Source organism: Rhinoderma darwinii, chromosome 2 (genome assembly GCF_050947455.1).
Source record: "Rhinoderma darwinii isolate aRhiDar2 chromosome 2, aRhiDar2.hap1, whole genome shotgun sequence".
Lineage (NCBI taxonomy): Eukaryota > Metazoa > Chordata > Amphibia > Anura > Rhinodermatidae > Rhinoderma > Rhinoderma darwinii.
The window spans coordinates 220100140-220124203 of NC_134688.1; positions in this window are offsets into that span (position 1 = coordinate 220100140).

Below are 24064 nucleotides of genomic sequence, written 5' to 3' on the forward strand. Positions count from 1 at the left end.
GGCCATCAGGCACTCTCCTATCTTTTAACTACATGATAGGAAATATTGGTGTGGCAGCAATTCTGAAAAATGCACCAATTCTGGAGATGGAAAGGCCGGCTGAAGGGGTAGGAGGAGGCCGGATTTTTTTTTTAACGCCATGTGTGCATGCACTGGAGGCCTATATACATGTTGTTAAATTCTGTGTTTTTTCAGCCTGATAGTCCAGAATGTTTACAAGCTTGTAGCACTTTGAGACGGCGAATGTCCTCCAGTTCGTATTGGCGTTGTGTCCCTAATTCTTTCTCACATTGTGGGCAAAGAATGGGTAATTTGTTTTAGGTAGAAGAGGAATTGTGTACTAATATTGGTACCAGAAGAATGCGCCTTTATAGGATGAAGAGGAACGCGGCGCGCTACAAACCCATCGGATTGTGAAACATCACATTAAGGTAGATATAGACAATATTTGCGTTCGGGACGTCAGACTTTCTGGGCAATCAGGCACTCTCCTATCTTTTAACTACTCGATAGGAAATATTGGTGTGGCAGCAATTCTGAAAAAGGCACCAATTCTGGAGATGGAGAGGCCGGCTGAAGGGGTAGGAGGAGGCCGGATTTTTTTTTTAACGCCATGTGTGCATGCACTGGAGGCCTACATACATGTTGTTAAATTCAGTGTTTTTTCAGCCTGATAGTCCAGAATATTTACAAGCTTGTCGCACTTTGAGACGGCGAATGTCCTCCAGTTCGTATTGGCGTTGTGTCCCTAATTCTTTCTCACATTGTGGGCAAAGAATGGGTAATTTGTTTTAGCTAGAAGAGGAATTATGTACTGATATTGGAGCCAGAAGAACGCGCCTCCACATGATGAAGAAGAACGTGGCGCCCTACAAACCTGTCGGATCGTGAAACATCACATTAAGGTAGATATAGACACCATTTGCGTTCGGGACGTCAGACTTTCTGGGCCATCAGGCACTCTCCTATCTTTTAACTACATGATAGGAAATATTGGTGTGGCAGCAATTCTGAAAAATGCACCAACTCTGGAGATGGAAAGGCCGGCTGAAGGGGTAGGAGGAGGCCGGATTTTGTTTTTTAACGCCATGTGTGCATGCACTGGAGGCCTACATACATGTTGTTAAATTCAGTTTTTTTTCAGCCTGATAGTCCAGAATGTTTACAAGCTTGTTGCACTTTGAGACGGCGAATGTCCTCCAGTTCGTATTGGCGTTGTGTCCCTAATTCTTTCTCACATTGTGGGCAAAGAATGGGTAATTTGTTTTAGGTAGAAGAGGAATTATGTACTGATATTGGAACCAGAAGAACGCGCCTCCACAAGATGAAGAAGAACGCGGCGCCCTACAAACCTGTCGGATCGTGAAACATCACATTAAGGTAGATATAGACACAATTTGCGTTCGGGACGTCAGACTTTCTGGGCCATCAGGCACTCTCCTATCTTTTAACTACATGATAGGAAATATTGGTGTGGCAGCAATTCTGAAAAATGCACCAATTCTGGAGATGGAGAGGCCGGCTGAAGGGGTAGGAGGAGGTCGGATTTTTTTTAACGCCATGTGTGCATGCACTGGAGGCCTACATACATGTTGTTAAATTCAGTGTTTTTTCAGCCTGATAGTCCAGAATGTTTACAAGCTTGTCGCACTTTGAGACGGCGAATGTCCTCCAGTTCGTATTGGCGTTGTGTCCCTAATTCTTTCTCACATTGTGGGCAAAGAATGGGTTATTTGTTTTAGGTAGAAGAGGAATTGTGTACTAATATTGGTACCAGAAGAATGCGCCTTTATAGGATGAAGAGGAACGCGGCGCGCTACAAACCAATCGGATCGTGAAACATCACATTAAGGTAGATATAGACACTATTTGCGTTCGGGACGTCAGACTTTCTGGGCCATCAGGCACTCTCCTATCTTTTAACTACTCGATAGGAAATATTGGTGTGGCAGCAATTCTGAAAAATGCACCAATTCTGGAGATGGAGAGGCCGGCTGAAGGGGTAGGAGGAGGTCGGATTTTTTTTTTAACGCCATGTGTGCATGCACTGGAGGCCTACATACATGTTGTTAAATTCAGTGTTTTTTCAACCTGATAGTCCAGAATATTTACAAGCTTGTCGCACTTTGAGACGGCGAATGTCCTCCAGTTCGTATTGGCGTTGTGTCCCTAATTCTTTCTCACATTGTGGGCAAAGAATGGGTAATTTGTTTTAGCTAGAAGAGGAATTATGTACTGATATTGGAACCAGAAGAACGCGCCTCCACATGATGAAGAAGAACGTGGCGCACTACAAACCTGTCGGATCGTGAAACATCACATTAAGGTAGATATAGACACCATTTGCGTTCTGGACGTCAGACTTTCTGGGCCATCAGGCACTCTCCTATCTTTTAACTACATGATAGGAAATATTGGTGTGGCAGCAATTCTGAAAAATGCACCAACTCTGGAGATGGAAAGGCCGGCTGAAGGGGTAGGAGGAGGCCGGATTTTGTTTTTTAACACCATGTGTGCATGCACTGGAGGCCTACATACATGTTGTTAAATTCAGTTTTTTTTCAGCCTGATAGTCCAGAATGTTTACAAGCTTGTTGCACTTTGAGACGGCGAATGTCCTCCAGTTCGTATTGGCGTTGTGTCCCTAATTCTTTCTCACATTGTGGGCAAAGAATGGGTAATTTGTTTTAGGTAGAAGAGGAATTATGTACTGATATTGGAACCAGAAGAACGCGCCTCCACAAGATGAAGAAGAACGCGGCGCCCTACAAACCTGTCGGATCGTGAAACATCACATTAAGGTAGATATAGACACAATTTGCGTTTTGGACGTCAGACTTTCTGGGCCATCAGGCACTCTCCTGTCTTTTAACTACATGATAGGAAATATTGGTGTGGCAGCAATTCTGAAAAATGCACCAATTCTGGAGATGGAGAGGCCGGCTGAAGGGGTAGGAGGAGGCCGGATTTTTTTTAACGCTATGTGTGCATGCACTGGAGGCCTACATACATGTTGTTAAATTCAGTGTTTTTTCAGCCTGATAGTCCAGAATGTTTACAAGCTTGTCGCACTTTGAGACGGCGAATGTCCTCCAGTTCGTATTGGCGTTGTGTACCTAATTCTTTCTCACATTGTGGGCAAAGAATGGGTAATTTGTTTTAGGTAGAAGAGGAATTGTGTACTAATATTGGTACCAGAAGAATGCGCCTTTATAGGATGAAGAGGAACGCGGCGCGCTACAAACCCATCGGATCGTGAAACATCACATTAAGGTAGATATAGACACAATTTGCGTTCGGGACGTCAGACTTTCTGGGCCATAAGGCACTCTCCTGTCTTTTAACTACATGATAGGAAATAGTGGTGTGGTAGCAATTCTGAAAAAGGCACCAATTCTGGAGATGGAGAGGCCGGCTGAAGGGATAGGAGGAGGCCGGATTTTTTTTTAACGCCATGTGTGCATTCACTGGAGGCCTACATACATGTTGTTAAATTCAGGGTTTTTTCAGCCTGATAGTCCAGAATGTTTACAAGCTTGTTGCACTTTGAGATGGCGAATGTCCTCCAGTTCGTATTGGCGTTGTGTACCTAATTCTTTCTCACATTGTGGGCAAAGAATGGGTAATTTGTTTTAGGTAGAAGAGGAATTGTGTACTGATATTGGAACCAGAAGAACGCGCCTCCACAAGATGAAGAAGAACGCGGCGCCCTAAAAACCCATCGGATCGTGAAACATCACATTAAGGTAGATATAGACACTATATGCGTTCGGGACGTCAGACTTTCTGGGCAATCAGGCACTCTCCTATCTTTTAACTACTCGATAGGAAATATTGGTGTGGCAGCAATTCTGAAAAAGGCACCAATTCTGGAGATGGAGAGGCCGGCTGAAGGGGTAGGAGGAGGCCGGATTTTTTTTTTAACGCCATGTGTGCATGCACTGGAGGCCTACATACATGTTGTTAAATTCAGTGTTTTTTCAGCCTGATAGTCCAGAATATTTACAAGCTTGTCGCACTTTGAGACGGCGAATGTCCTCCAGTTCGTATTGGCGTTGTGTCCCTAATTCTTTCTCACATTGTGGGCAAAGAATGGGTAATTTGTTTTAGCTAGAAGAGGAATTATGTACTGATATTGGAGCCAGAAGAACGCGCCTCCACATGATGAAGAAGAACGTGGCGCCCTACAAACCTGTCGGATCGTGAAACATCACATTAAGGTAGATATAGACACCATTTGCGTTCGGGACGTCAGACTTTCTGGGCCATCAGGCACTCTCCTATCTTTTAACTACATGATAGGAAATATTGGTGTGGCAGCAATTCTGAAAAATGCACCAACTCTGGAGATGGAAAGGCCGGCTGAAGGGGTAGGAGGAGGCCGGATTTTGTTTTTTAACACCATGTGTGCATGCACTGGAGGCCTACATACATGTTGTTAAATTCAGTTTTTTTTCAGCCTGATAGTCCAGAATGTTTACAAGCTTGTTGCACTTTGAGACGGCGAATGTCCTCCAGTTCGTATTGGCGTTGTGTCCCTAATTCTTTCTCACATTGTGGGCAAAGAATGGGTAATTTGTTTTAGGTAGAAGAGGAATTATGTACTGATATTGGAACCAGAAGAACGCGCCTCCACAAGATGAAGAAGAACGCGGCGCCCTACAAACCTGTCGGATCGTGAAACATCACATTAAGGTAGATATAGACACAATTTGCGTTCGGGACGTCAGACTTTCTGGGCCATCAGGCACTCCCCTATCTTTTAACTACATGATAGGAAATATTGGTGTGGCAGCAATTCTGAAAAATGCACCAACTCTGGAGTTGGAAAGGCCGGCTGAAGGGGTAGGAGGAGGCCAGATTTTGTTTTTTAACACCATGTGTGCATGCACTGGAGGCCTACATACATGTTGTTAAATTCAGGTTTTTTTCAGCCTGATAGTCCAGAATGTTTACAAGCTTGTTGCACTTTGAGATGGCGAATGTCCTCCAGTTCGTATTGGCGTTGTGTACCTAATTCTTTCTCACATTGTGGGCAAAGAATGGGTAATTTGTTTTAGGTAGAAGAGGAATTGTGTACTAATATTGGTACCAGAAGAATGCGCCTTTATAGGATGAAGAGGAACGCGGCGCGCTACAAACCCATCGGATCGTGAAACATCACATTAAGGTAGATATAGACACAATTTGCGTTCGGGACGTCAGACTTTCTGGGCCATAAGGCACTCTCCTGTCTTTTAACTACATGATAGGAAATAGTGGTGTGGTAGCAATTCTGAAAAAGGCACCAATTCTGGAGATGGAGAGGCCGGCTGAAGGGATAGGAGGAGGCCGGATTTTTTTTTTAACGCCATGTGTGCATGCACTGGAGGCCTACATACATGTTGTTAAATTCAGGGTTTTTTCAGCCTGATAGTCCAGAATATTTACAAGCTTGTCGCACTTTGAGACGGCGAATGTCCTCCAGTTCGTATTGGCGTTGTGTCCCTAATTCTTTCTCACATTGTGGGCAAAGAATGGGTTATTTGTTTTAGGTAAAAGAGGAATTGTGTACTAATATTGGTACCAGAAGAATGCGCCTTTATAGGATGAAGAGGAACGCGGCGCGCTACAAACCCATCGGATCGTGAAACATCACATTAAGGTAGATATAGACACTATTTGCGTTCGGGACGACAGACTTTCTGGGCCATCAGGCACTCTCCTATCTTTTAACTACATGATAGGAAATATTGGTGTGGCAACAATTCTGAAAAATGCACCAACTCTGGAGATGGAAAGGCCGGCTGAAGGGGTAGGAGGAGGCCAGATTTTGTTTTTTAACACCATGTGTGCATGCACTGGAGGCCTACATACATGTTGTTAAATTCAGTTTTTTTTCAGCCTGATAGTCCAGAATGTTTACAAGCTTGTTGCACTTTGAGACGGCGAATGTCCTCCAGTTCGTATTGGCGTTGTGTACCTAATTCTTTCTCACATTGTGGGCAAAGAATGGGTAATTTGTTTTAGGTAGAAGAGGAATTTTGTACTAATATTGGTACCAGAAGAATGCGCCTTTATAGGATGAAGAGGAACACGGCGCGCTACAAACCCATCGGATCGTGAAACATCACATTAAGGTAGATATAGACACTATTTACGTTCGGGACGTCAGACTTTCTGGGCCATCAGGCACTCTCCTATCTTTTAAATACATGATAGGAAATATTGGTGTGGCAGCAATTCTGAAAAATGCACCAATTCTGGAGATGTAGAGGCCGGCTAAAGGGGTAGGAGGAGGCCGGATTTTGTTTTTTAACACCATGTGTGCATGCACTGGAGGCCTACATACATGTTGTTAAATTCAGGTTTTTTTCAGCCTGATAGTCCAGAATGTTTACAAGCTTGTTGCACTTTGAGACGGCGAATGTCCTCCTGTTCGTATTGGCGTTGTGTACCTAATTCTTTCTCACATTGTGGGCAAAGAATGGGTAATTTGTTTTAGGTAGAAGAGGAATTGTGTACTAATATTGGTACCAGAAGAATGGGCCTTTATAGGATGAAGAGGAACGCGGCGCGCTACAAACCCATCGGATCGTGAAACATCACATTAAGGTAGATATAGACACAATTTGCGTTCGGGACGTCAGACTTTCTGGGCCATAAGGCACACTCCTGTCTTTTAACTACATGATAGGAAATATTGGTGTGGTAGCAATTCTGAAAAAGGCACCAATGCTGGAGATGGAGAGGCCGGCTGAAGGCGTAGGAGGAGGCCGGATTTTTTTTTTAACGCCATGTGTGCATGCACTAGAGGCCTACATACATGTTGTTAAATTCAGGTTTTTTTCAGCCTGATAGTCCAGAATGTTTACAAGCTTGTTGCACTTTGAGACGGCGAATGTCCTCCAGTTCGTATTGGCGTTGTGTCCCTAATTCTTTCTCACATTGTGGGCAAAGAATGGGTAATTTGTTTTAGGTAGAAGAGGAATTGTGTACTGATATTGGAACCAGAAGAACGCGCCTCCACAAGATGAAGAAGAACGCGGCGCCCTACAAACCCATCGGATCGTGAAACATCACATTAAGGTAGATATAGACACTATTTGCGTTCGGGACGTCAGACTTTCTGGGCAATCAGGCACTCTCCTATCTTTTAACTACTCGATAGGAAATATTGGTATGGCAGCAATTCTGAAAAAGGCACCAATTCTGGAGATGGAGAGGCCGGCTGAAGGGGTAGGAGGAGGCCGGATTTTTTTTTTAACGCCATGTGTGCATGCACTGGAGGCCTACATACATGTTGTTAAATTCAGGTTTTTTTCAGCCTGATAGTCCAGAATATTTACAAGCTTGTCGCACTTTGAGACGGCGAATGTCCTCCAGTTCGTATTGGCGTTGTGTCCCTAATTCTTTCTCACATTGTGGGCAAAGAATGGGTAATTTGTTTTAGGTAGAAGAGGAATTGTGTACTAATATTGGTACCAGAAGAATGCGCCTTTATAGGATGAAGAGGAACGCGGCGCGCTACAAACCCATCGGATCGTGAAACATCACATTAAGGTAGATATAGACACAATTTGCGTTCGGGACGTCAGACTTTCTGGGCCATAAGGCACTCTCCTGTCTTTTAACTACATGATAGGAAATATTGGTGTGGTAGCAATTCTGAAAAAGGCACCAATGCTGGAGATGGAGAGGCCGGCTGAAGGGGTAGGAGGAGGCCGGATTTTTTTTTTAACGCCATGTGTGCATGATCTAGAGGCCTACATATATGTTGTTAAATTCAGTTTTTTTTCAGCATGATAGTCCGGAATGTTTACAAGCTTGTTGCACTTTGAGACGGCGAATGTCCTCCAGTTCGTATTGGCGTTGTGTACCTAATTCTTTCTCACATTGTGGGCAAAGAATGGGTAATTTGTTTTAGGTAGAAGAGGAATTGTGTACTGATATTGGAACCAGAAGAACGCGCCTCCACAAGATGAAGAAGAACGCGGCGCCCTACAAACCCATCGGATCGTGAAACATCACATTAAGGTAGATATAGACACTATTTGCGTTCGGGACGTCAGACTTTCTGGGCAATCAGGCACTCTCCTATCTTTTAACTACTTGATAGGAAATATTGGTATAACAGCAGCAATTCTGAAAAAGGCACCAATTCTGGAGATGGAGAGGCCGGCTGAAGGGGTAGGAGGAGGCCGGATTTTTTTTTAACGCCATGTGTGCATGCACTAGAGGCCTACATACATGTTGTTAAATTCAGGTTTTTTTCAGCCTGATAGTCCAGAATATTTACAAGCTTGTCGCACTTTGAGACGGCGAATGTCCTCCAGTTCGTATTGGCGTTGTGTCCTTAATTCTTTCTCACATTGTGGACAAAGAATGGGTAATTTGTTTTAGGTAGAAGAGGAATTGTGTACTGATATTGGTACCAGAAGAACGCGCCTCCATAGGATGAAGAAGAACGCGGCGCGCTACAAACCTTTCGGATCGTGAAACATCACATTAAGGTAGATATAGACACCATTTGCTTTCGGGACGTCAGACTTTCTGGGCCATCAGGCACTCTCCTATCTTTTAACTACATGATAGGAAATATTGGTGTGGCAGCAATTCTGAAAAATGCACCAACCCTGGAGATGGAAAGGCCGGCTGAAGGGGTAGGAGGAGGCCGGATTTTTTTTTTAACGCCATGTGTGCATGCACTGGAGGCCTACATACATGTTGTTAAATTCAGTGTTTTTTCAGCCTGATAGTCCAGAATGTTTACAAGCTTGTCGCACTTTGAGACGGCGAATGTCCTCCGGTTCGTATTGGCGTTGTGTCCCTAATTCTTTCTCACATTGTGGGCAAAGAATGGGTAATTTGTTTTAGGTAGAAGAGGAATTGTGTACTGATATTGGAACCAGAAGAACGTGCCTCCACAAGATGAAGAAGAACGCGGCGCCCTACAAACCCATCGGATCGTGAAACATCACATTAAGGTAGATATAGACACTATTTGCGTTCGGGACGTCAGACTTTCTGGGCAATCAGGCACTCTCCTATCTTTTAACTACTCGATAGGAAATATTGGTATGGCAGCAATTCTGAAAAAGGCACCAATTCTGGAGATGGAGAGGCCGGCTGAAGGGGTAGGAGGAGGCCGGATTTTTTTTTTAACGCCATGTGTGCATGCACTGGAGGCCTACATACATGTTGTTAAATTCAGGTTTTTTTCAGCCTGATAGTCCAGAATATTTACAAGCTTGTCGCACTTTGAGACGGCGAATGTCCTCCAGTTCGTATTGGCGTTGTGTCCCTAATTCTTTCTCACATTGTGGGCAAAGAATGGGTAATTTGTTTTAGGTAGAAGAGGAATTATGTACTGATATTGGAACCAGAAGAACGCGCCTCCACAAGATGAAGAAGAACGCGGCGCCCTACAAACCTGTCGGATCGTGAAACATCACATTAAGGTAGATATAGACACAATTTGCGTTCGGGACGTCAGACTTTCTGGGCCATCAGGCACTCTCCTATCTTTTAACTACATGATAGGAAATATTGGTGTGGCAGCAATTCTGAAAAATGCACCAATTCTGGAGATGGAAAGGCCGGCTGAAGGGGTAGGAGGAGGCCGGATTTTTTTTTTAACGCCATGTGTGCATGCACTGGAGGCCTACATACATGTTGTTAAATTCTGTATTTTTTCAGCCTGATAGTCCAGAATGTTTACAAGCTTGTTGCACTTTGAGACGGCGAATGTCCTCCAGTTCGTATTGGCGTTGTGTACCTAATTCTTTCTCACATTGTGGGCAAAGAATGGGTAATTTGTTTTAGGTAGAAGAGGAATTGTGTACTAATATTGGTACCAGAAGAATGCGCCTTTATAGGATGAAGAGGAACGTGGCGCGCTACAAACCCATCGGATCGTGAAACATCACATTAAGGTAGATATAGACACTATTTGCGTTCGGGACGTCAGACTTTCTGGGCCATCAGGCACTCTCCTATCTTTTAACTACATGATAGGAAATATTGGTGTGGCAGCAATTCTGAAAAATGCACCAACTCTGGAGATGGAAAGGCCGGCTGAAGGGGTAGGAGGAGGCCGGATTTTGTTTTTTAACACCATGTGTGCATGCACTGGAGGCCTACATACATGTTGTTAAATTCAGTTTTTTTTCAGCCTGATAGTCCAGAATGTTTACAAGCTTGTTGCACTTTGAGACGGCGAATGTCCTCCAGTTCGTATTGGCGTTGTGTCCCTAATTCTTTCTCACATTGTGGGCAAAGAATGGGTAATTTGTTTTAGGTAGAAGAGGAATTATGTACTGATATTGGAACCAGAAGAACGCGCCTCCACAAGATGAAGAAGAACGCGGCGCCCTACAAACCTGTCGGATCGTGAAACATCACATTAAGGTAGATATAGACACAATTTGCGTTTTGGACGTCAGACTTTCTGGGCCATCAGGCACTCTCCTGTCTTTTAACTACATGATAGGAAATATTGGTGTGGCAGCAATTCTGAAAAATGCACCAATTCTGGAGATGGAGAGGCCGGCTGAAGGGGTAGGAGGAGGCCGGATTTTTTTTAACGCTATGTGTGCATGCACTGGAGGCCTACATACATGTTGTTAAATTCAGTGTTTTTTCAGCCTGATAGTCCAGAATGTTTACAAGCTTGTCGCACTTTGAGACGGCGAATGTCCTCCAGTTCGTATTGGCGTTGTGTACCTAATTCTTTCTCACATTGTGGGCAAAGAATGGGTAATTTGTTTTAGGTAGAAGAGGAATTGTGTACTAATATTGGTACCAGAAGAATGCGCCTTTATAGGATGAAGAGGAACGCGGCGCCCTAAAAACCCATCGGATCGTGAAACATCACATTAAGGTAGATATAGACACTATATGCGTTCGGGACGTCAGACTTTCTGGGCAATCAGGCACTCTCCTATCTTTTAACTACTCGATAGGAAATATTGGTGTGGCAGCAATTCTGAAAAAGTCACCAATTCTGGAGATGGAGAGGCCGGCTGAAGGGGTAGGAGGAGGCCGGATTTTTTTTTTAACGCCATGTGTGCATGCACTGGAGGCCTACATACATGTTGTTAAATTCAGGTTTTTTTCAGCCTGATAGTCCAGAATATTTACAAGCTTGTCGCACTTTGAGACGGCGAATGTCCTCCAGTTCGTATTGGCGTTGTGTCCCTAATTCTTTCTCACATTGTGGGCAAAGAATGGGTAATTTGTTTTAGGTAGAAGAGGAATTGTGTACTGATATTGGAACCAGAAGTACGCGCCTCCACAAGATGAAGAAGAACGCGGCGCCCTACAAACCTGTCGGATCGTGAAACATCACATTAAGGTAGATATAGACACCATTTGCGTTCGGGACGTCAGACTTTCTGGGCCATCAGGCACTCTCCTATCTTTTAACTACATGATAGGAAATATTGGTGTGGCAGCAATTCTGAAAAATGCACCAATTCTGGAGATGGAAAGGCCGGCTGAAGGGGTAGGATGAGGCCGGATTTTTTTTTTAACGCCATGTGTGCATGCACTGGAGGCCTACATACATGTTGTTAAATTCTGTGTTTTTTCAGCCTGATAGTCCAGAATGTTTACAAGCTTGTCGCACTTTGAGACGGCGAATGTCCTCCAGTTCGTATTGGCGTTGTGTCCCTAATTCTTTCTCACATTGTGGGCAAAGAATGGGTAATTTGTTTTAGGTAGAAGAGGAATTGTGTACTAATATTGGTACCAGAAGAATGCGCCTTTATAGGATGAAGAGGAACGCGGCGTGCTACAAACCCATCGGATCGTGAAACATCACATTAAGGTAGATATAGACAATATTTGCGTTCGGGACGTCAGACTTTCTGGGCAATCAGGCACTCTCCTATCTTTTAACTACTCGATAGGAAATATTGGTGTGGCAGCAATTCTGAAAAAGGCACCAATTCTGGAGATGGAGAGGCCGGCTGAAGGGGTAGGAGGAGGCCGGATTTTTTTTTTAACGCCATGTGTGCATGCACTGGAGGCCTACATACATGTTGTTAAATTCAGTGTTTTTTCAGCCTGATAGTCCAGAATATTTACAAGCTTGTCGCACTTTGAGACGGCGAATGTCCTCCAGTTCGTATTGGCGTTGTGTCCCTAATTCTTTCTCACATTGTGGGCAAAGAATGGGTAATTTGTTTTAGCTAGAAGAGGAATTATGTACTGATATTGGAGCCAGAAGAACGCGCCTCCACATGATGAAGAAGAACGTGGCGCCCTACAAACCTGTCGGATCGTGAAACATCACATTAAGGTAGATATAGACACCATTTGCGTTCGGGACGTCAGACTTTCTGGGCCATCAGGCACTCTCCTATCTTTTAACTACATGATAGGAAATATTGGTGTGGCAGCAATTCTGAAAAATGCACCAACTCTGGAGATGGAAAGGCCGGCTGAAGGGGTAGGAGGAGGCCGGATTTTGTTTTTTAACACCATGTGTGCATGCACTGGAGGCCTACATACATGTTGTTAAATTCAGTGTTTTTTCAGCCTGATAGTCCAGAATGTTTACAAGCTTGTCGCACTTTGAGACGGCGAATGTCCTCCAGTTCGTATTGGCGTTGTGTCCCTAATTCTTTCTCACATTGTGGGCAAAGAATGGGTAATTTCTTTTAGGTAGAAGAGGAATTATGTACTGATATTGGAACCAGAAGAACGCGCCTCCACAAGATGAAGAAGAACGCGGCGCCCTACAAACCTGTCGGATCGTGAAACATCACATTAAGGTAGATATAGACACAATTTGTGTTCGGGACGTCAGACTTTCTGGGCCATCAGGCACTCCCCTATCTTTTAACTACATGATAGGAAATATTGGTGTGGCAGCAATTCTGAAAAATGCACCAATTCTGGAGATGGAGAGGCCGGCTGAAGGGGTAGGAGGAGGCCGGATTTTTTTTAACGCTATGTGTGCATGCACTGGAGGCCTACATACATGTTGTTAAATTCAGTGTTTTTTCAGCCTGATAGTCCAGAATGTTTACAAGCTTGTCGCACTTTGAGACGGCGAATGTCCTCCAGTTCGTATTGGCGTTGTGTACCTAATTCTTTCTCACATTGTGGGCAAAGAATGGGTAATTTGTTTTAGGTAGAAGAGGAATTGTGTACTAATATTGGTACCAGAAGAATGCGCCTTTATAGGATGAAGAGGAACGCGGCGCGCTACAAACCCATCGGATCGTGAAACATCACATTAAGGTAGATATAGACACAATTTGCGTTCGGGACGTCAGACTTTCTGGGCCATAAGGCACTCTCCTGTCTTTTAACTACATGATAGGAAATAGTGGTGTGGTAGCAATTCTGAAAAAGGCACCAATTCTGGAGATGGAGAGGCCGGCTGAAGGGATAGGAGGAGGCTGGATTTTTTTTTTAACGCCATGTGTGCATGCACTGGAGGCCTACATACATGTTGTTAAATTCAGGGTTTTTTCAGCCTGATAGTCCAGAATATTTACAAGCTTGTCGCACTTTGAGACGGCGAATGTCCTCCAGTTCGTATTGGCGTTGTGTCCCTAATTCTTTCTCACATTGTGGGCAAAGAATGGGTTATTTGTTTTAGGTAAAAGAGGAATTGTGTACTAATATTGGTACCAGAAGAATGCGCCTTTATAGGATGAAGAGGAACGCGGCGCGCTACAAACCCATCGGATCGTGAAACATCACATTAAGGTAGATATAGACACTATTTGCGTTCGGGACGACAGACTTTCTGGGCCATCAGGCACTCTCCTATCTTTTAACTACATGATAGGAAATATTGGTGTGGCAACAATTCTGAAAAATGCACCAACTCTGGAGATGGAAAGGCCGGCTGAAGGGGTAGGAGGAGGCCAGATTTTGTTTTTTAACACCATGTGTGCATGCACTGGAGGCCTACATACATGTTGTTAAATTCAGTTTTTTTTCAGCCTGATAGTCCAGAATGTTTACAAGCTTGTTGCACTTTGAGACGGCGAATGTCCTCCAGTTCGTATTGGCGTTGTGTACCTAATTCTTTCTCACATTGTGGGCAAAGAATGGGTAATTTGTTTTAGGTAGAAGAGGAATTTTGTACTAATATTGGTACCAGAAGAATGCGCCTTTATAGGATGAAGAGGAACACGGCGCGCTACAAACCCATCGGATCGTGAAACATCACATTAAGGTAGATATAGACACTATTTACGTTCGGGACGTCAGACTTTCTGGGCCATCAGGCACTCTCCTATCTTTTAAATACATGATAGGAAATATTGGTGTGGCAGCAATTCTGAAAAATGCACCAATTCTGGAGATGTAGAGGCCGGCTAAAGGGGTAGGAGGAGGCCGGATTTTGTTTTTTAACACCATGTGTGCATGCACTAGAGGCCTACATACATGTTGTTAAATTCAGGTTTTTTTCAGCCTGATAGTCCAGAATGTTTACAAGCTTGTTGCACTTTGAGACGGCGAATGTCCTCCAGTTCGTATTGGCGTTGTGTACCTAATTCTTTCTCACATTGTGGGCAAAGAATGGGTAATTTGTTTTAGGTAGAAGAGGAATTGTGTACTGATATTGGAACCAGAAGAACGCGCCTCCACAAGATGAAGAAGAACGCGGCGCCCTACAAACCCATCGGATCGTGAAACATCACATTAAGGTAGATATAGACACTATTTGCGTTCGGGACGTCAGACTTTCTGGGCAATCAGGCACTCTCCTATCTTTTAACTACTCGATAGGAAATATTGGTATGGCAGCAATTCTGAAAAAGGCACCAATTCTGGAGATGGAGAGGCCGGCTGAAGGGGTAGGAGGAGGCCGGATTTTTTTTTTAACGCCATGTGTGCATGCACTGGAGGCCTACATACATGTTGTTAAATTCAGGTTTTTTTCAGCCTGATAGTCCAGAATATTTACAAGCTTGTCGCACTTTGAGACGGCGAATGTCCTCCAGTTCGTATTGGCGTTGTGTCCCTAATTCTTTCTCACATTGTGGGCAAAGAATGGGTAATTTGTTTTAGGTAGAAGAGGAATTGTGTACTAATATTGGTACCAGAAGAATGCGCCTTTATAGGATGAAGAGGAACGCGGCGCGCTACAAACCCATCGGATCGTGAAACATCACATTAAGGTAGATATAGACACAATTTGCGTTCGGGACGTCAGACTTTCTGGGCCATAAGGCACTCTCCTGTCTTTTAACTACATGATAGGAAATATTGGTGTGGTAGCAATTCTGAAAAAGGCACCAATGCTGGAGATGGAGAGGCCGGCTGAAGGGGTAGGAGGAGGCCGGATTTTTTTTTTAACGCCATGTGTGCATGATCTAGAGGCCTACATATATGTTGTTAAATTCAGTTTTTTTTCAGCATGATAGTCCGGAATGTTTACAAGCTTGTTGCACTTTGAGACGGCGAATGTCCTCCAGTTCGTATTGGCGTTGTGTCCCTAATTCTTTCTCACATTGTGGGCAAAGAATGGGTAATTTGTTTTAGGTAGAAGAGGAATTGTGTACTGATATTGGAACCAGAAGAACGCGCCTCCACAAGATGAAGAAGAACGCGGCGCCCTACAAACCCATCGGATCGTGAAACATCACATTAAGGTAGATATAGACACTATTTGCGTTCGGGACGTCAGACTTTCTGGGCAATCAGGCACTCTCCTATCTTTTAACTACTTGATAGGAAATATTGGTATAACAGCAGCAATTCTGAAAAAGGCACCAATTCTGGAGATGGAGAGGCCGGCTGAAGGGGTAGGAGGAGGCCGGATTTTTTTTTAACGCCATGTGTGCATGCACTAGAGGCCTACATACATGTTGTTAAATTCAGGTTTTTTTCAGCCTGATAGTCCAGAATATTTACAAGCTTGTCGCACTTTGAGACGGCGAATGTCCTCCAGTTCGTATTGGCGTTGTGTCCCTAATTCTTTCTCACATTGTGGACAAAGAATGGGTAATTTGTTTTAGGTAGAAGAGGAATTGTGTACTGATATTGGTACCAGAAGAACGCGCCTCCATAGGATGAAGAAGAACGCGGCGCGCTACAAACCTTTCGGATCGTGAAACATCACATTAAGGTAGATATAGACACCATTTGCGTTCGGGACGTCAGACTTTCTGGGCCATCAGGCACTCTCCTATCTTTTAACTACATGATAGGAAATATTGGTGTGGCAGCAATTCTGAAAAATGCACCAACCCTGGAGATGGAAAGGCCGGCTGAAGGGGTAGGAGGAGGCCGGATTTTTTTTTAACGCCATGTGTGCATGCACTGGAGGCCTACATACATGTTGTTAAATTCAGTGTTTTTTCAGCCTGATAGTCCAGAATGTTTACAAGCTTGTCGCACTTTGAGACGGCGAATGTCCTCCGGTTCGTATTGGCGTTGTGTCCCTAATTCTTTCTCACATTGTGGGCAAAGAATGGGTAATTTGTTTTAGGTAGAAGAGGAATTGTGTACTGATATTGGAACCAGAAGAACGTGCCTCCACAAGATGAAGAAGAACGCGGCGCCCTACAAACCCATCGGATCGTGAAACATCACATTAAGGTAGATATAGACACTATTTGCGTTCGGGACGTCAGACTTTCTGGGCAATCAGGCACTCTCCTATCTTTTAACTACTCGATAGGAAATATTGGTATGGCAGCAATTCTGAAAAAGGCACCAATTCTGGAGATGGAGAGGCCGGCTGAAGGGGTAGGAGGAGGCCGGATTTTTTTTTTAACGCCATGTGTGCATGCACTGGAGGCCTACATACATGTTGTTAAATTCAGGTTTTTTTCAGCCTGATAGTCCAGAATATTTACAAGCTTGTCGCACTTTGAGACGGCGAATGTCCTCCAGTTCGTATTGGCGTTGTGTCCCTAATTCTTTCTCACATTGTGGGCAAAGAATGGGTAATTTGTTTTAGGTAGAAGAGGAATTGTGTACTAATATTGGTACCAGAAGAATGCGCCTTTATAGGATGAAGAGGAACGTGGCGCGCTACAAACCCATCGGATCGTGAAACATCACATTAAGGTAGATATAGACACTATTTGCGTTCGGGACGTCAGACTTTCTGGGCCATCAGGCACTCTCCTATCTTTTAAATACATGATAGGAAATATTGGTGTGGCAGCAATTCTGAAAAATGCACCAATTCTGGAGATGTAGAGGCCGGCTGAAGGGGTAGGAGGAGGCCGGATTTTTTTTTTAACGCCATGTGTGCATGCACTGGAGGCCTACATACATGTTGTTAAATTCAGTGTTTTTTCAGCCTGATAGTCCAGAATGTTTACAAGCTTGTCGCACTTTGAGACGGCGAATGTCCTCCAGTTCGTATTGGCGTTGTGTCCCTAATTCTTTCTCACATTGTGGGCAAAGAATGGGTTATTTGTTTTAGGTAGAAGAGGAATTATGTACTGATATTGGAACCAGAAGAACGCGCCTCCACAAGATGAAGTAGAACGCGGCGCCCTACAAACCTGTCGGATCGTGAAACATCACATTAAGGTAGATATAGACACCATTTGTGTTCGGGACGTCAGACTTTCTGGGCCATCAGGCACTCTCCTATCTTTTAACTACATGATAGGAAATATTGTTGTGGCAGCAATTCTGAAAAATGCACCAATTCTGGAGATGGAGAGGCCGGCTGAAGAGGTAGGAGGAGGCCTGATTTTTTTTTTAACGCCATGTGTGCATGCACTGGAGGCCTACATACATGTTGTTAAATTCAGTGTTTTTTCAGCCTGATAGTCCAGAATGTTTACAAGCTTGTCGCACTTTGAGACGGCGAATGTCCTCCAGTTCATATTGGCGTTGTGTCCCTAATTCTTTCTCACATTGTGGGTAAAGAATGGGTTATTTGTTTTAGGTAGAAGAGGAATTGTGTACTAATATTGGTACCAGAAGAATGCGCCTTTATAGGATGAAGAGGAACGCGGCGCGCTACAAACCCATCAGATCGTGAAACATCACATTAAGGTAGATATAGACACAATTTGCGTTCGGGACGTCAGACTTTCTGGGCCATAAGGCACTCTCCTATCTTTTAACTACATGATAGGAAATATTGGTGTGGCAGCAATTCTGAAAAATGCACCAACTCTGGAGATGGAAAGGCCGGCTGAAGGGGTAGGAGGAGGCCAGATTTTGTTTTTTAACACCATGTGTGCATGCACTGGAGGCCTACATACATGTTGTTAAATTCAGTTTTTTTTCAGCCTGATAGTCCAGAATGTTTACAAGCTTGTTGCACTTTGAGACGGCGAATGTCCTTCAGTTCGTATTGGCGTTGTGTACCTAATTCTTTCTCACATTGTGGGCAAAGAATGGGTAATTTGTTTTAGGTAGAAGAGGAATTGTGTACTAATATTGGTACCAGAAGAATGCGCCTTTATAGGATGAAGAGGAACGCGGCGCGCTACAAACCCATCGGATCGTGAAACATCACATTAAGGTAGATATAGACACTATTGGCTTTCGGGACGTCAGACTTTCTGGGCCATCAGGCACTCTCCTATCTTTTAAATACATGATAGGAAATATTGGTGTGGCAGCAATTCTGAAAAATGCACCAATTCTGGAGATGGAGAGGCCGGCTGAAGGGGTAGGAGGAGGCCGGATTTTTTTTAACGCTATGTGTGCATGCACTGGAGGCCTACATACATGTTGTTAAATTCAGTGTTTTTTCAGCCTGATAGTCCAGAATGTTTACAAGCTTGTCGCACTTTGAGACGGCGAATGTCCTCCAGTTCGTATTGGCGTTGTGTACCTAATTCTTTCTCACATTGTGGGCAAAGAATGGGTAATTTGTTTTAGGTAGAAGAGGAATTGTGTACTAATATTGGTACCAGAAGAATGCGCCTTTATAGGATGAAGAGGAACGCGGCGCGCTACAAACCCATCGGATCGTGAAACATCACATTAAGGTAGATATAGACACAATTTGCGTTCGGGACGTCAGACTTTCTGGGCCATAAGGCACTCTCCTGTCTTTTAACTACATGATAGGAAATAGTGGTGTGGTAGCAATTCTGAAAAAGGCACCAATTCTGGAGATGGAGAGGCCGGCTGAAGGGATAGGAGGAGGCCGGATTTTTTTTTTAACGCCATGTGTGCATGCACTGGAGGCCTACATACATGTTGTTAAATTCAGGGTTTTTTCAGCCTGATAGTCCAGAATATTTACAAGCTTGTCGCACTTTGAGACGGCGAATGTCCTCCAGTTCGTATTGGCGTTGTGTCCCTAATTCTTTCTCACATTGTGGGCAAAGAATGGGTTATTTGTTTTAGGTAAAAGAGGAATTGTGTACTAATATTGGTACCAGAAGAATGCGCCTTTATAGGATGAAGAGGAACGCGGCGCCCTACAAATCCATCGGATCGTGAAACATCACATTAAGGTAGATATAGACACTATATGCGTTCGGGACGTCAGACTTTCTGGGCAATCAGGCACTCTCCTATCTTTTAACTACTCGATAGGAAATATTGGTATGGCAGCAATTCTGAAAAAGGCACCAATTCTGGAGATGGGGAGGCCGGCTGAAGGGGTAGGAGGAGGCCGGATTTTTTTTTTAACGCCATGTGTGCATGCACTAGAGGCCTACATACATGTTGTTAAATTCAGGTTTTTTTCAGCCTGATAGTCCAGAATATTTACAAGCTTGTCGCACTTTGAGACGGCGAATGTCCTCCAGTTCGTATTGGCGTTGTGTCCCTAATTCTTTCTCACATTGTGGGCAAAGAATGGGTTATTTGTTTTAGGTAAAAGAGGAATTGTGTACTAATATTGGTACCAGAAGAATGCGCCTTTATAGGATGAAGAGGAACGCGGCGCGCTACAAACCCATCGGATCGTGAAACATCACATTAAGGTAGATATAGACACTATTTGCGTTCGGGACGACAGACTTTCTGGGCCATCAGGCACTCTCCTATCTTTTAACTACATGATAGGAAATATTGGTGTGGCAACAATTCTGAAAAATGCACCAACTCTGGAGATGGAAAGGCCGGCTGAAGGGGTAGGAGGAGGCCAGATTTTGTTTTTTAACACCATGTGTGCATGCACTGGAGGCCTACATACATGTTGTTAAATTCAGTTTTTTTTCAGCCTGATAGTCCAGAATGTTTACAAGCTTGTTGCACTTTGAGACGGCGAATGTCCTCCAGTTCGTATTGGCGTTGTGTACCTAATTCTTTCTCACATTGTGGGCAAAGAATGGGTAATTTGTTTTAGGTAGAAGAGGAATTTTGTACTAATATTGGTACCAGAAGAATGCGCCTTTATAGGATGAAGAGGAACACGGCGCGCTACAAACCCATCGGATCGTGAAACATCACATTAAGGTAGATATAGACACTATTTACGTTCGGGACGTCAGACTTTCTGGGCCATCAGGCACTCTCCTATCTTTTAAATACATGATAGGAAATATTGGTGTGGCAGCAATTCTGAAAAATGCACCAATTCTGGAGATGTAGAGGCCGGCTAAAGGGGTAGGAGGAGGCCGGATTTTGTTTTTTAACACCATGTGTGCATGCACTGGAGGCCTACATACATGTTGTTAAATTCAGGTTTTTTTCAGCCTGATAGTCCAGAATGTTTACAAGCTTGTTGCACTTTGAGACGGCGAATGTCCTCCTGTTCGTATTGGCGTTGTGTACCTAATTCTTTCTCACATTGTGGGCAAAGAATGGGTAATTTGTTTTAGGTAGAAGAGGAATTGTGTACTAATATTGGTACCAGAAGAATGGGCCTTTATAGGATGAAGAGGAACGCGGCGCGCTACAAACCCATCGGATCGTGAAACATCACATTAAGGTAGATATAGACACAATTTGCGTTCGGGACGTCAGACTTTCTGGGCCATAAGGCACTCTCCTGTCTTTTAACTACATGATAGGAAATATTGGTGTGGTAGCAATTCTGAAAAAGGCACCAATGCTGGAGATGGAGAGGCCGGCTGAAGGCGTAGGAGGAGGCCGGATTTTTTTTTTAACGCCATGTGTGCATGCACTAGAGGCCTACATACATGTTGTTAAATTCAGGTTTTTTTCAGCCTGATAGTCCAGAATGTTTACAAGCTTGTTGCACTTTGAGACGGCGAATGTCCTCCAGTTCGTATTGGCGTTGTGTACCTAATTCTTTCTCACATTGTGGGCAAAGAATGGGTAATTTGTTTTAGGTAGAAGAGGAATTGTGTACTGATATTGGAACCAGAAGAACGCGCCTCCACAAGATGAAGAAGAACGCGGCGCCCTACAAACCCATCGGATCGTGAAACATCACATTAAGGTAGATATAGACACTATTTGCGTTCGGGACGTCAGACTTTCTGGGCAATCAGGCACTCTCCTATCTTTTAAATACATGATAGGAAATATTGGTGTGGCAGCAATTCTGAAAAATGCACCAATTCTGGAGATGGAGAGGCCGGCTGAAGGGGTAGGAGGAGGCCGGATTTTTTTTAACGCTATGTGTGCATGCACTGGAGGCCTACATACATGTTGTTAAATTCAGTGTTTTTTCAGCCTGATAGTCCAGAATGTTTACAAGCTTGTCGCACTTTGAGACGGCGAATGTCCTCCAGTTCGTATTGGCGTTGTGTACCTAATTCTTTCTCACATTGTGGGCAAAGAATGGGTAATTTGTTTTAGGTAGAAGAGGAATTGTGTACTAATATTGGTACCAGAAGAATGCGCCTTTATAGGATGAAGAGGAACGCGGCGCGCTACAAACCCATCGGATCGTGAAACATCACATTAAGGTAGATATAGACACAATTTGCGTTCGGGACGTCAGACTTTCTGGGCCATAAGGCACTCTCCTGTCTTTTAACTACATGATAGGAAATAGTGGTGTGGTAGCAATTCTGAAAAAGGCACCAATTCTGGAGATGGAGAGGCCGGCTGAAGGGATAGGAGGAGGCCGGATTTTTTTTTTAACGCCATGTGTGCATGCACTGGAGGCCTACATACATGTTGTTAAATTCAGGGTTTTTTCAGCCTGATAGTCCAGAATATTTACAAGCTTGTCGCACTTTGAGACGGCGAATGTCCTCCAGTTCGTATTGGCGTTGTGTCCCTAATTCTTTCTCACATTGTGGGCAAAGAATGGGTTATTTGTTTTAGGTAAAAGAGGAATTGTGTACTAATATTGGTACCAGAAGAATGCGCCTTTATAGGATGAAGAGGAACGCGGCGCCCTACAAATCCATCGGATCGTGAAACATCACATTAAGGTAGATATAGACACTATATGCGTTCGGGACGTCAGACTTTCTGGGCAATCAGGCACTCTCCTATCTTTTAACTACTCGATAGGAAATATTGGTATGGCAGCAATTCTGAAAAAGGCACCAATTCTGGAGATGGGGAGGCCGGCTGAAGGGGTAGGAGGAGGCCGGATTTTTTTTTTAACGCCATGTGTGCATGCACTAGAGGCCTACATACATGTTGTTAAATTCAGGTTTTTTTCAGCCTGATAGTCCAGAATATTTACAAGCTTGTCGCACTTTGAGACGGCGAATGTCCTCCAGTTCGTATTGGCGTTGTGTCCCTAATTCTTTCTCACATTGTGGGCAAAGAATGGGTTATTTGTTTTAGGTAAAAGAGGAATTGTGTACTAATATTGGTACCAGAAGAATGCGCCTTTATAGGATGAAGAGGAACGCGGCGCGCTACAAACCCATCGGATCGTGAAACATCACATTAAGGTAGATATAGACACTATTTGCGTTCGGGACGACAGACTTTCTGGGCCATCAGGCACTCTCCTATCTTTTAACTACATGATAGGAAATATTGGTGTGGCAACAATTCTGAAAAATGCACCAACTCTGGAGATGGAAAGGCCGGCTGAAGGGGTAGGAGGAGGCCAGATTTTGTTTTTTAACACCATGTGTGCATGCACTGGAGGCCTACATACATGTTGTTAAATTCAGTTTTTTTTCAGCCTGATAGTCCAGAATGTTTACAAGCTTGTTGCACTTTGAGACGGCGAATGTCCTCCAGTTCGTATTGGCGTTGTGTACCTAATTCTTTCTCACATTGTGGGCAAAGAATGGGTAATTTGTTTTAGGTAGAAGAGGAATTTTGTACTAATATTGGTACCAGAAGAATGCGCCTTTATAGGATGAAGAGGAACACGGCGCGCTACAAACCCATCGGATCGTGAAACATCACATTAAGGTAGATATAGACACTATTTACGTTCGGGACGTCAGACTTTCTGGGCCATCAGGCACTCTCCTATCTTTTAAATACATGATAGGAAATATTGGTGTGGCAGCAATTCTGAAAAATGCACCAATTCTGGAGATGTAGAGGCCGGCTAAAGGGGTAGGAGGAGGCCGGATTTTGTTTTTTAACACCATGTGTGCATGCACTGGAGGCCTACATACATGTTGTTAAATTCAGGTTTTTTTCAGCCTGATAGTCCAGAATGTTTACAAGCTTGTTGCACTTTGAGACGGCGAATGTCCTCCTGTTCGTATTGGCGTTGTGTACCTAATTCTTTCTCACATTGTGGGCAAAGAATGGGTAATTTGTTTTAGGTAGAAGAGGAATTGTGTACTAATATTGGTACCAGAAGAATGGGCCTTTATAGGATGAAGAGGAACGCGGCGCGCTACAAACCCATCGGATCGTGAAACATCACATTAAGGTAGATATAGACACAATTTGCGTTCGGGACGTCAGACTTTCTGGGCCATAAGGCACTCTCCTGTCTTTTAACTACATGATAGGAAATATTGGTGTGGTAGCAATTCTGAAAAAGGCACCAATGCTGGAGATGGAGAGGCCGGCTGAAGGCGTAGGAGGAGGCCGGATTTTTTTTTTAACGCCATGTGTGCATGCACTAGAGGCCTACATACATGTTGTTAAATTCAGGTTTTTTTCAGCCTGATAGTCCAGAATGTTTACAAGCTTGTTGCACTTTGAGACGGCGAATGTCCTCCAGTTCGTATTGGCGTTGTGTACCTAATTCTTTCTCACATTGTGGGCAAAGAATGGGTAATTTGTTTTAGGTAGAAGAGGAATTGTGTACTGATATTGGAACCAGAAG